Source organism: Loxodonta africana, chromosome 2 (genome assembly GCF_030014295.1).
Source record: "Loxodonta africana isolate mLoxAfr1 chromosome 2, mLoxAfr1.hap2, whole genome shotgun sequence".
In the NCBI taxonomy this organism is placed as follows: domain Eukaryota; kingdom Metazoa; phylum Chordata; class Mammalia; order Proboscidea; family Elephantidae; genus Loxodonta; species Loxodonta africana.
The window spans coordinates 6,792,555-6,806,079 of NC_087343.1; positions in this window are offsets into that span (position 1 = coordinate 6,792,555).

Here is a 13,525-nt window from a genome sequence, read left to right on the forward strand (position 1 = left end):
AATTCAAAGGCGTCAGTCCTTCTTCGGTCTTCCTTATTCATTGTCCAGCTTTCACATGCATATCATGCAGTTGAAAATCCCATGGCCTGGGCCAGGTGCACCTTAGTCTTCAAGGTGACATTTTTGCTTTTCAACACTTTAAGGAGGTCTTTTGCAGCAGATTTGCCCAATGCAATGAGTCTTTTGATATCTTGACTGCTGCTTCCATGGGTGTTGATTGTGGATCCAAATAAAATGAAATCCTTAACAACTTCAATCTTTGCTCCATTTATCATGATGTTGCTTATTGGTCCAGTTGTGAGGATTTTTATTTTACGTTGTGGTGCAATCCATATTGAATGAAGGCTGTGGTCTTCAATCTTCATCAGTAGGTGCTTCAAGTCCTCTTCTCTTTCAGCAAGCAAGGTTGTGTCATTAGCATAAGGTAGGTTGTTAATGAGTCTTCCTCTAATCCTGATTCCCCATTCTTCATATAGTCCAGCTCCTTGAATTATTAGCTTAGCATACAGATTGAATAGGTATGGTGAAAGATACAACCCTCACACACACACTCAATACCCCCTTGATATGTCCGAACAACTGCCTTTTTATCTACGTACAGGCTCCTCATGAGCATAACTAAGTGTTCTGGAATTCTCATTCTTTGCAATGTCATCCATAATTTGTTATGATCCACACAGTCGAATGCCTTTGCATAGTCGATAAAACACAGGTAAACATCCTTCTGGTATTCTCTGCTTTCAGCCAGGATCCATCTGACATCAGCAACGATATTTCTGGTTCCACTCCCTCTTCTGAAAACGGCCTGAATTTCTGGCAGCTCTCTGTCGACATACTGCTCCAGCTGTTTTTGAATGATCTTCAGCAAAATTTTGCTTGTGTATGATATTAATGATATTTTTCTATAATTTCCACATTCTTTAGAACAGGCATAGATATGGATCTCTTCCAGTCAGTTGGCTAGGCATCTGTCTTCCACATTTCTTGGCATAAACATGTGAGCAGTTCTAGCGCTGCATCCATTTGTTGAAACATCTCAATTGATATTCTATCAATTCCTGGAGCCTTGTTTTTTGCCAATGCCTTCAGTGCAGCTTGGACTTCTTCCTTCAGTATCATCAGTCGACTAATTCTTTTTGGTAAAATGACCCTGTGTATTTCTTCCGTCTTCTTTTGATGCTTCCCGTGTCGGTTAATATTTTCCCCATAGAATCCTTCACTATTGCAATTCAAGGCTTGAATTTTTTCTTCAGTTCTTTTAGCTTGAGAAGCACCAAGTGGGTTCCCCCCTTTTGGTTTTCTGTCTCCAACTCTTTGCACATGTCATTATAATACTTTGTCTTCTCAAGCCACCCTTATGAAATCTTTTTTTTTTTTTTTCAGTTCTTTTACTTCATCATTTCTTCCTTTTGCTTCGGCTGCTCAACATTCGAGAGCAATTTTCAGAGTCTCTTCTGACATCCATCTTAGCCTTTTCTTTCTTCCCTGTCTTTTCAATGACCTCTTGCTTTCTTCACGTATGATGTCCTTGATGTCATTCCATAACTCATCCAGTCTTTGGTTATTAATGTTCAAAATGTCAAGTCTATTCTTGAAATGGTCTCTAAATTCAGGTGGGATATACTCAAGGTCATATTTTTGGCTCTCGTAGACTTGTGCTCTGATTTTCTTTAGTTTCAGCTTGAACTTGCAAATGAGCAATTAATGATCTGTTCCATAGTCAGCCCCTGGCTTTGTTCTGACTAATGATATTGAGCTTTTCCATTGTCTCTTTCCACAGATGTAGTCAATTTGATTCCTGTGTATTCCATCTGGTGAGGTCCATGTGTATAGTCACCATTTATGTTGATGAAAAAACGCATTTGCAATGAAGAAGTTGTTGGTCTTGCAAAATTCTATCATTCCATCTCTGGCATTGTTTCCATCACCAAGGTCATATTTTCCAACTATTATCCTTCTTCTTTGTTTCAAACTTTTGCATTCCAATCCCCAGTAATCATCGATGCATCCTGATTGCATGTTCAATCAATTTTAGACTGCAGAAGCTGATTAAAATCTTCAATTTCTTCATCTTTGCCCTTAGTGGTTGGTGTGTAAATTTGAATAATAGTCGTATTAACTGGCCTTCCTTGTAGGCGTATGGATATTATCCTATTACTGACAGCATTGTACTTCAGGATAAATCTTGAAATATTCTCTTTGACAATGAATGCAATGCCATTCCTCTTCAAGTTATGATTCCCAGCACAGCAGACTATATGACATGATTGTCTGATTCAAAATGACCAATACTAGTCCATTTCAGCTCATTAATGCCTAGGATATTGATGTTTATGTGTTCCATTTCAGTTTTGATGATTTCCAGTTTTCCTAGATTCTTACTTTGTAAATTCCAGGTTCCGATTATTAATGGATGTTTGCAGGTGTTTCTTCTCATTTTGAGTTGTGCCACATCAGCAAATGAAGGTCCCGAAAGCTCTACTCCATTCACATCATTAAGGTTGACTTCACTTTGAGGAGGCAGCTCTTCCCTAGACATCTTTTGAGTGCCTTTTAACCTGGGGGGCTCACCTTCTGGCACTATGTCAGACAATGTTCCGTTGCTATTCATAAGGTTTTCACTGGCTGATTCTTTTCAGATGCAGGCTGCTGGGTCCTTCTTCCTAGTCTGTCTTAGTCTGGAAGCTCAGCTGAAACCTGTCATCCATGGATGACTCTGCTGGTGTCTGAATACTGGTGCCATAGCTTCCACCATCACATCAACATGCAAGCCCCCACAGTACAACAAACTGACAGACACTTGGGGGTATAGTTCCTTAAATACCAGGAAACCCTGGTGGCATAGTGGTTAATTTCTACCACTGCTAACCAAAAGGTCAGTAGTTCTAATCCACCAGGCGCTGCTTGGAAACTCTACGGTGTAGTTCTACTCTGTCCTATAAGGTAACTAGGAGTGAGATTTGATTGACTCAACAGCAATGGATTTGGCTTTTTTTTTTTTTTAATACTAGATGTTGATTGTCCATCAGCAAAGACCACTTATATTTGCATTTAAAAACCAGTTGCTATGGAGTCAATTCCAATTCATGGCGACCCCATGTGTTTCAGAGTAGAACTGTGCTCTTAGGGTTTTCAAAGGCTCATTTTTTTTTTGAAGCAGATTACCAGGTCTTTCAGGGCACTTCTGGGTGAATTTGAACCACCAGCCTTTTGGTTAGCAGCCAAGTTCTTAACCTTTTGTGCCATCCTAGGACTCAATATACATGATGATTTCCATGTATTATCCTATTTTATTAGCATAACCATTCTGGCAAAAAGGTACTAATATCTTTATTTTTCAAAACTGCAGTCCATGATAAATTCAACTGCCCATCTATGTGTGGGTAGCTCAATGCTAACAGGAAAAATTATTCAACTCCCAGATGAATCTGTTTCGAATCAGTGTCCTCCCCTGTAACTGGACCCTTCACCATCCCCTGGCCCCTGCACCCCACTTTGGGGGACTCTGTACTGTGGGGGAGCCCTCATTCCTTGCTCCCTTATGATCATCAAGTCCCCCTGAGTGAGCTCTACCATCAGTTCTCAGAGTACTTATCACACATTGACATGTGTGTAACAAAACGTCATGTAAGATCTTGGGGGTCTGGGGACAACCTTCAACATCATTTCCTGAAGGATTCTCCTCTTGTCCATGTCTGTTCTCCAAACGGAACAGAAAGTGGCCTGTCTCTCACGTCCACACACTCTTTGAGGAGTTGGTTGGTGTTTTTCAACGTGCTTTCTTTCCAGATAGACTGTCCTTTCCCAGCTGGTAGACATGGATCTCTTTTGTGGGCCTTTGAAAAGAATAGAAAGTCACACAGTGGCTCTACCACAGCTTGGCCAGCACCTTCAGAAGGGCTTTCCAGGTACAATATCCCCCAGCTGACTCCATAAGGGACTCAGGGCGCAGTCTCCCACTGTTGGAAACCAGGCAGATATCTGTACTTGAGACTGGAAATGTTCCCCTCACTCTGTAGACAGTGAACCTGCATGGCAGGCTGCTAATCAAAAGGTTGGACATTTGAGTCCACTGAGAGGTGCCTTGGGAGAAAGGCCTGGTGATTTACTTCCAAAAAATTAGCCACTGAAAACTCTACGGAGCAATTCTACTCTGACACACATGGAGTCATCATGAATTGGGTTTGACTTGATGGGAACGGGTTTAAGGAGGCAGAGGTGGTTCAGTGGGAGAATTCTCACCTTCCATGCAGGAAATTCAGGTTTGATTTTCCACCCACGCACCTCATGCACAGCCACAACTCACCTGTCAGTGGACGCTCGTGTATTGCTATCTTGCAGAACAGGTTGCAGCAGAGCTTCCAGACTAAGACAGAAGAGCAAGAAAGTCCTGGTGATCTACTTCCAGAAAAATCACCCATCAAAACGCTGTGGAGCTCTGTTGTCTCTGGCTCCGATGCAGTCACCAGGAGTCAGGGTTGGCTCCATGGCAACTGGTTTTAGGGGGCAGTGGTGGTTCAGTAGGAGAAAGATGTGGCAGTCTGCTTCTGTAAAGATTTACAGCCTTGGGAATCCGATGGGCAGTTCTACTCTGTCCTTTAGGGTCACTATAAGTTGGAATCGACTCGACAGCAATGGGTTTTGGTGGTTCAGTAGTAGAATTCTCGCCGTCCATGTGGGAGACCCAGGTTTGATTCCTGGCCAATCCACCTCACGCACAGTCACCACCCACCTGTCAGAGGAGGCTTCCTTGTTTCTATGTGCTGAGCAAGTTTTAATGGAGCTTCCGTACTCAGATAGACTAGGAAGAAAGGCCTAGCAATCTACTTCTGAAAATCAGCCAATGAAAACCCTGTGAATCACAATGGTCGAATTCCCATTGGAGGCCAAAGACTCAGGTTCAATTCTAGGGTCCTCCATCTACCTCAAGGTTGGATAGCCTTTGGTGATGTTCATTGTCAGTTTGCCCAGAAGCAGATGTTGATTAATTAAGAAGGAGGACTGAGGAAAAAACATTGGTACAGGAAAGGCGAAGAAGCCAAGCAAGGTGAGATTTTAAGTCAACTCTTGACACCGGTGGCTTCCACCTGACCCTGCAGAGAAACCTGGAGTGTAAGTCAGCCTCAGAGACATTCCAGCAACAACAAGGAACTTGACCATTGTTGTCAGCCAGACTGACCCACTACCTGCCTTGGTTGCCTGGCTCAGCCACCACTTCCTGACCTGGCTTAAATATGAAATGTATGGAATTTGCTGCCCTAGGGGCTGGGTGACATAACCTCAAAATGCAGTGAGCTAACTTGGGGAGATGGTTGGTCCATGTGAGCAGGCACAGGAGCTCACTTTTCCCCTCTTTCTCCCTCCCACATATGGTTTTGCCTGGAGCCATCCTGAATAGCTCATCTCAGCAGTTTATGCTGCTCAGCACCTGGCTATGTCTCTCAAGGGCTCATTGCAAAGCTGTGGCCAGCATCACCTTGCACTGTGTCCCACCCCTCTGCCTCACTCCCCTTTCCCTCACCTCCTTCATACAGCACCAGTGCATAATCCTTTCCTCAGGCTCTGCGTCTGAGGAATGTAAGATCATTTTCAATACTTGGCTTTTCAAAATTAAAATGGAGATAAAAAGATTTATCTCACAGACTTGTTATGAGAATTAAGTAAAGCATATAGCTGCCAGCATTTACTGAGAATTGGTTCTATACTTGGTATTGTGCTTAGCAATTTTTATTCATTATTTCTAATTTCCAAACAACTGATGCGGATATTTCTGTTGTCATTCTTGTTTCACAGATGAAGAAAGTGACGTTTAGAGACTGTAGGTGAAATGCCCAAGGTCACAGATATGGTTAGACTTGATGATTGCATAGGTATTCACACTTAGAGGCCAGGCCCAGGGTGGCCCTTTCTTACCTACCATTTTACACACTCTGTGAAGCAATGAAAAAAGGGCTAGCACATAGAAATGGCCAATAAATGAACAAACAAATCTGTCTTGGAGCAAGTACAGCCAGAATTCTCCTTAGAAGCAAGGATGGCAAGATTTTGTCTCATTTACTTTGGACATGTTATCAGGAGGGGCCAATAGCTAGAGATGGACATCATGCTTGGTAAAGTAGAGGGTCAGCAAAAAAAGGAAGACCCTCAATGATATGGATTGACACAGTGGCTGCAACAATGACCTCAAACACAGCAATGATTGTGAGCATGTCGCAGGACTGGGCAATGTTTTGCTGTGTTGTACGTAGGGTCACTGTCACGGATTGAATTGTGTCCTTCAAAAATACGTGTCAACCTGGCTGGGTCATGATTCCCAGTACTGTGTGATTGTCCACCATTTTGTCATCTGATGTGATTTTACTATGTGTTGTAAATTCTACCTCTGTGAGCAGGATGAGAGGCAGTTACGTTAATGAAGCAGAAATCAATCTACGAGATTAGGTTGTGCCTTGAGCCAACCTTTTCCAAGATATAAAAGACAGAAGTGAGCAGAGAGTTGTTTGGGCCTGGGGCTCCTGCACTGAGAAGCCCCTCAACAGGGAAGACTGTTAACAAGGACTTTCCCCAGAGCAGACAAAGAGAGAAAGCCTTCCTCTGGAGCTGGCACCCTGAATTTGTACTTCTAGCCTACTAGACTGTGAGAGAATAAATAATTCTTTATGAAAGCCAGCTACACTTGGTATTTCTGTTATAGCAGCACTAGATGACTAAGACAGTCACTACGAGTTGGTACCGACTCAACAACACCTAACCGCAACAATAAATAGCAACTTCTCTTCACCTCCATTTGTATTTACAATTATGATAGAGCATTATCTTTCCTTATTTCAACCTGTTTTTGTAACATGTGAAACTTTGCAAATGTATTTTTCCTAGCTACAAAGAGATTCATTCCCATGGTGCCTCCTATAAGTACTCTGCCACATTTGGGTTTGAGGCTCAGGAACCATAAAACGAATGGACTGCAGAAAGTACACCGTTAAATTACTTCACAAGTTCCTTAAAAATGCATTAAGTACCCATCCTGATAAATATTTATTCTTGGAAGGTAGTGTTTCTGAAACTACTTGTAGCATATTGATTTTATTTCAGTACTGGAAAGTTATTCAATTTTATTATATTTAGTCCTTTTTGATTTACTAACTTTGCACATGAATTTCTGATCTCAGGAAAACAGATAAATTAAATGTTTACCACAGGAGTGGAATAGCACTTTTATTTCCAGAAACACTCACATTGTCCCATATTATGCACCCACAGCATAAGGACCAGGTCTCTGTGGCCTCTCCTTTTCCACCATGGAGGAAGTTTCAATCATGCTCTTGGAAAACTAAGTCATGGTCTGCTATCTTATCTTAGGTAATTTGATATTGTTATTGGAGACACTAATATCGACCACTTTATGCTGTCCTTGGACAGTTCTTCCCAAAAGCCTGGTCCTGGGTGTTTCTGGGTGTTCCAGTCCGCAGACCAACAGAACAGAGCAGAAGGTAAGGATAGCAGGTGTCTGACAGAAGGCAGAGCTAAGTACAGGGCATGGGGGGCAATTGAGGGAGACAGGGTCAGTGCTCCTCACAGAAAAGCAAACATAAAGAGAGGTGGCCCTTAGGCTGTGCTGTGATAACCCCAGTCTTTGTTGTCCAAGAGAATGAGAGTGTGGGGAGTCCCTGACTGAGGAACAGCATGAGCAAAGTCATGGAGACGTGAGATAGCACCGGTGTTGAGGGGCACTCCCCCCAGAGAGGAGGGTCTGCCACGTAGGGTGGGAGTGGGTATGGGAGGGCTGAGGCTAAGGAAGAGGGAAGCAAATGATAGGGGTTGTCCGCATGGCCCTAACGGTCTACTAGTCCCAATGCCCACAGCAACAGGCAAAACCAGACTGCTGAGTTGTCTTGTGTAGACAGTGATACCCACCACCCGCCTGTCAGCTTGTCATACTGTGGTGGCTTGTGTGTTGCTGTGGTGCTGGAAGGTATGCCACTGGTATTTCAAATACCAGCAGGGTCACCCATGGTGGACAGGTTTCAGTGGAGCTTCCAGACTAAGATGGACTAGCCTCCCAACTGTGAGAAAATAAATTTCTGTTCATTAAAGCCACCCACTTATGGTATTTCTATTACAGCAGCACTAGAGAACTAAGACAGTCCCCAAAGAGAAATCTGGGAGCAGCGCCTCCCAGCCCTTCCTCTTCCTCAAGACCCCGGCCTTTAAGCTCCATCTCCTCTGGAGCCCACAGCCTATCCCAGCATGGATGCAATTTTCTTCATTCTACCATGTGCTGAAGACAACCCACCCTGTTCACCACACCCACTGAAGATCACAGGCTGCAGCAGGATCCCACTATGGGATTCCACCATCAGTGACCCCACTGAGGAAGAATGGTGAGGCCACAGATCTGGGAGATAAAATCAAAGGGTTTAATAAACTCAGAGGGGATGACAAAGGAGGGGAGAGGAGAGCGGAGGGGCGGGGAGGGGAAGGGAGGGGTGGGGAGGGGAGGGAAGGGGAGGGGAGGGGAGGGAAGGGGAGGGGAGGGGAGGGAAGGGGAGGGGAGGGGAGGGAAGGGGAGGGGAGGGGAGGGGTGGAAGGGAAGAGCAGGGAAGAGGAGAAGAGAGGAGAGGGGAGGGAAGAGGAGGGGAAAGAACCACCAGCATGCCTTCACATTGGAGAAGACCACAGGTGGGGTGGTCCAGGTGGGATGGACGAGCCCCTCACATCCCAGTCACATTGAAGCTCCTGTTGAATAGAGCAATGAACCCAGTAATGATCATAAGGAGAGCCCGGGCTTCACCCTGCTCCTGAGCCCACAGCAGAGATACCCACAATGATGCCATTGCACACTGCACTCTGGGAGAAGGACACGGTATACTATGATGAATATTGCACTCTGGGAGAAGGACGCAGTGTATTATGATGAAAAGCCCCAGCCCCAGAGGAGAGACCTCTGGGTAACAATGTTGCAGCCCACCACCGCTTTTCATGGGGGAAATGAACAGTGGCATCATGAAGAATTATGTGATGAGCAATGCAGCACCTATTTTAGGGAATCTGGGATCAGAATATGAATACCCCTGTCCCCATATATGCCAGCCTGAAGACACCCTCATCAGTCACTCCAGGAATGTTTCCTTCCAGGCAAATGACCCTTCACACTAAGCCACCTGCTTCCTCGGGAGCCGGAGTCTCTGCAGTGCAGAGGCGAATGGAGCTGGCACTTACCTCCTTCCTCCTAGAATGTGCACAGGATGCAACAGGCATTGTTCCCAGACCGCAGCCTGTACCCAGTGGCTGCAGGAGAGAGATACCCATGCAAGAAAACTGCGGAGAGGGAGAACCCAAGAGAGGGGAGTCAGGGCACATTGCTGTAGTGGGCTCCTGAGATCACCTCTTTTCCTTCCCCAGTAATTTCATCGTGAGTCCGAGATGGTGCAAACAGTTAACATGTTCAACTGCCAACTGAAAGGTTGATGCTTTGAGTCCACAGGGAGTCTACCCAAAGAAAGTCCTGGTGATCTACTTCTGAAAAATCAGCCATTGAAAATCCTGTGGAGTTCTACTCTGACACACATGGGGTCACCATGAGTCAGGTTGAGTCTACAGCAACTGGGTTTTTTTTTTTTAATTTCATTGTGAAGGGGACTTCAAGGACCACCGTGATTTTGAAGTCTGCTCTCTCAACCTTGTGGGTGACAAAATTTGATCAGGTCTTATCCGAATTCACACAAGGAAAACTTTTGTTTTTCTAAACGATGTAATTTACACACGCTGTTATGCTCAGATCTTAAGGGCAGGTTCTACGAATGCCCATCAATGCCCAGGACATTTCCATCATGGCAGGAAACTGCCCCTGTCCTCTTCCCAGTGAATCTTTCTCACTCAGAAGGAAGCATGGTCTGCTTTCTGTCACCAGATGTCTGCTAGGCTCTCACCACAGCCTGTCAGTTGGTCCTACTGTGGTGGCTCACATGTTGCTGTGATGCTGGAAGCTATGCCACCAGCATTTCCAATACTAGCAGGGTCACCAATGGTGGACAGGTTTCAGCACATCTTCCAGACTAAGACAGACTGAGAAGAAAAGTCTGGTGATCTATTTCCAAATATTAGGCAATGAAAGCCCTATAGATCACAACAGAATATTTTCTGATACAGTGTGGAAGATGATCCCCTTAGTTTGGAAGGCACTCAGAGTTGCGTTCACAATGATATTTTTAAAAGGCACTCAAAATACAAAGTGGCCACAACAAGGGACATGAGCATATCAAGGATCATGAAGAAGGTGCAGGACAGGGCAGCACTACCTTCTGTTATACACTGGGTCACCATGAGTCGTACCTGACTGGATGGCAATTAACTACAACACAGAAGTTTATATTGATCAATTTATACTACACAGCATGTCCTTTTTTTTTTTTTTTTTTTAACACAGCCTATTATTTTTTATTTTGTTGTTGTTGTCATTAGGCACCATCCAGTAGGTTTTGACCTACATACCATATGAACAACAGAACAAAATGCTTCCAGGTCCTGCACCATCCTCACAATCCTTGTTATGCTTGAGCCCATTGTTGCAGCCACTGTGTCAATCCATCTCCTTGAGAGTCTTCCTCTTTTTCACTGACCCTCTACTTTACCAAGCATGATATCCTTCTCCAGGGACTTATCCCTCCTAATAACATGTCTAAATTATGTGAGATGTAGTCTTGCCATCCTTGCTTCTAAGAAGCATTCTGGCTGTACTTTTTCCAAGACAGATTTGTGAGTTCTCTTGGCAACCCATGGTATAGTCAATATTCTTTGGCAACACCATAATTCAAAGGCATTGATTCTTCTTTGATCTTCCTTATTCATTTTGATATTTATACGTACCTATTTTTGAGATTGACGTACAGTTGCGTGTATAAATAGTCCATTCTTTTCTATTGCTGAGTTTATTCTTTTTTGTTGTATGAACAATGCACCATTTATCGATTCTATTGATCAACATTCCATATTTGACTAGTATAGAAGTCTTCTAAAAGGATTTTTATGGGCATACATATTTATTTATTTTGGACAAATACATAGAAGTGCAATTGCCAATCATAGGATAGACGCATTTAACATTTTAAGATAATGAAAAGTGATTTTCCAAATCGGTGGTACAATTTCACACTTGCACCAGCAACATGAGAGTTCTAGTTGCTCCACCTCTCCTCCAGCATTGGGTAAGTTGAATGGGTTGTGATGGGAATCACCACCCCTGCATCCTTCAAGTCCTTAATGGTAACAGTAATCTTTGCAACCCCTTCCGGAATGTGGTATTGCTTTTGGTTTTCTTATGTAGGGGCAGCTCTAATATGGCTTCCACTTGGCTTTTCCTACCGTAATATCCCTTACTCAAATTGTCAGAGATCCAATGTATGGGTTCTACCAGTTCCTGAGTATATCTATTCCAATTATGCATTCTGGAACTGGGGAAATCACTACAGAATGGGTTCAGGGACCCAGTGGACTGTGAGACAGACATGAGCTAAGTCTCCATTAATAACCTGACCTTCATATACCCTCACTCTGACTGGTGGACCACACTGATATTTTGAGTCTCCTGGAATTAGTGTCAGGTCAGAGCCAGTATCCAGTAATCCCCCAAAAGTCTGATTATCTCCCTTTTCCCAATGAACAGTCACTCTTGTAAAAGGCTGTAGATCCCTTTGGGGAAGGCTGGGAAAAAGATTAACGGTATAAGTTTTGGGCAGTGTATTGGAGTCCTTCCTCAAGGGGACCCAGCCTCCCCTTCATTCAAGTGGTTGTGGGTTATTAAACTCACTCAAGTCTGGGATTTGATTGAGGGGCTGTCACTCTATATTCTGGCGATTCAAGTTAGACTGCTGTTCACTTGATCTTGAATTCATCTGCTTGTACAGATCAAGTAAATAGTAGATTTCCTACCTATTTCACTCTTAGGATGCCATGACTAAGTTGTCAACACCATAAGTCCATATGTAGTCAGAATATTGATTACTGCTTTGACTCCACTGTCCATTACTGTAACCATGCCCACCTTGTCTTTGTTGATTGAGTTCCACCACGTGGCCTCTACTACCATGGGCTCCTATCAGCCCCATTATAGTTAGGTGTTTTAATTCAGTTAGGCCAGTTCCTACTGTCAAATCTGATTTACATAAAATAACAGTTATAGCAGTCTTCAAAATGCTGGAATTCCTGTCACAAATTTGTTCTTCACAGTTGTGGTAAAAGGTGTGTCCTCTGGACACTCCATGTGTGGGTCTGTGGGTCTAACTTGATAAATCCACTGTAACACGCCAATTTCCCTAAGCCTTTGGATACTTTCTTCTACAATATACCAAGGCAAGTCTGGTACTTCAACCTGATTTAGTTGGGCCACCAGGTAATCCATGCTTCAGCGAACCAACCAAATAAACTATTAGCTCCTTTCATAACCTCTCTCTCAAGCTGAAAATTGAATGAAAAATCTGTGCTAAAGGGCCTATATCAATAAACTTAGATTTGTACATCTTTGTGTTCCCTGTACCATTATTCCACACCCTTAGTAGCTATTCCCACACATAGTCTCCAGGTTTCTGTTTGTATCTATTAGAAAAGTCAAACAGTTCTTTTGGAGTGTGGCATACCTTCTCCTGGGCCACACTTTGAGCTTCACCTTTTGGGGCTCACTGGAATTTAAGTCTAGTTATAGGTCTAGAAGCCAAAATTGGTAGTGGGGATGTGTTTTGAGAAAATTCAGCATTGTCTTGTAAGTCATCTGACTCAGGTGATGCCCCAGGCAATGACTCAAAGTCTCTTTAAACACAGCTGGGTTAATCTCATTAGATGAGGATGGAGGGGCTAATTTTTTAGCAGACAAAGATGGAATAATCTCTTCATATGAGAGTGAGTGTGTTGGTTCTGTTGGCAGGAATGATTCAATGGAATTTAGGGTCTCAGTGTCCCCAGCTTCCTGATTATCTGCCCATATGTGCCCCTCCCAAGTTTTAGGATCTGATTTCTTCCCAATCAATGCCTTCACTTTAACTTTAGACACCAGTGAAGGTTGGGAACTGAGATGGCATTGTAATTGTGCCACTTTTACAATAAGACTCTGGGTTTGGTTTTTGACAATATCAGCTGTTACTACAAGAAATAAGGTTTTCTTTCAAGGCACAAGTGGAAAATTTAAGGTTGTTTTTGTGGCACTTGAGATTTGATTCTGAAGCCCTGAGCTCATCTCTTTCTTTTACCATTACTAACAGAAGTAGGACCAACCAGCCAGCTTCCTTATACTTCTTATTATAACAAAATTGTAAAAAGTTGCCAAACATGCAATCACCAAGAGCCTCGCCTTTCATCAATACCTGATCTATTGGTGGTGATATTTTGCATATTTGAATTGCCACCTCATGCCGTGGATTAGCAGCGCCCTCTTTACTACTGGAAGCAGACTTATCAACATTTTTAAGACTAATCAGACTTGAGAACCAATTTAGAGAATTCATCCTTACAATTTTGTTTCTCTAGAACCACTCCC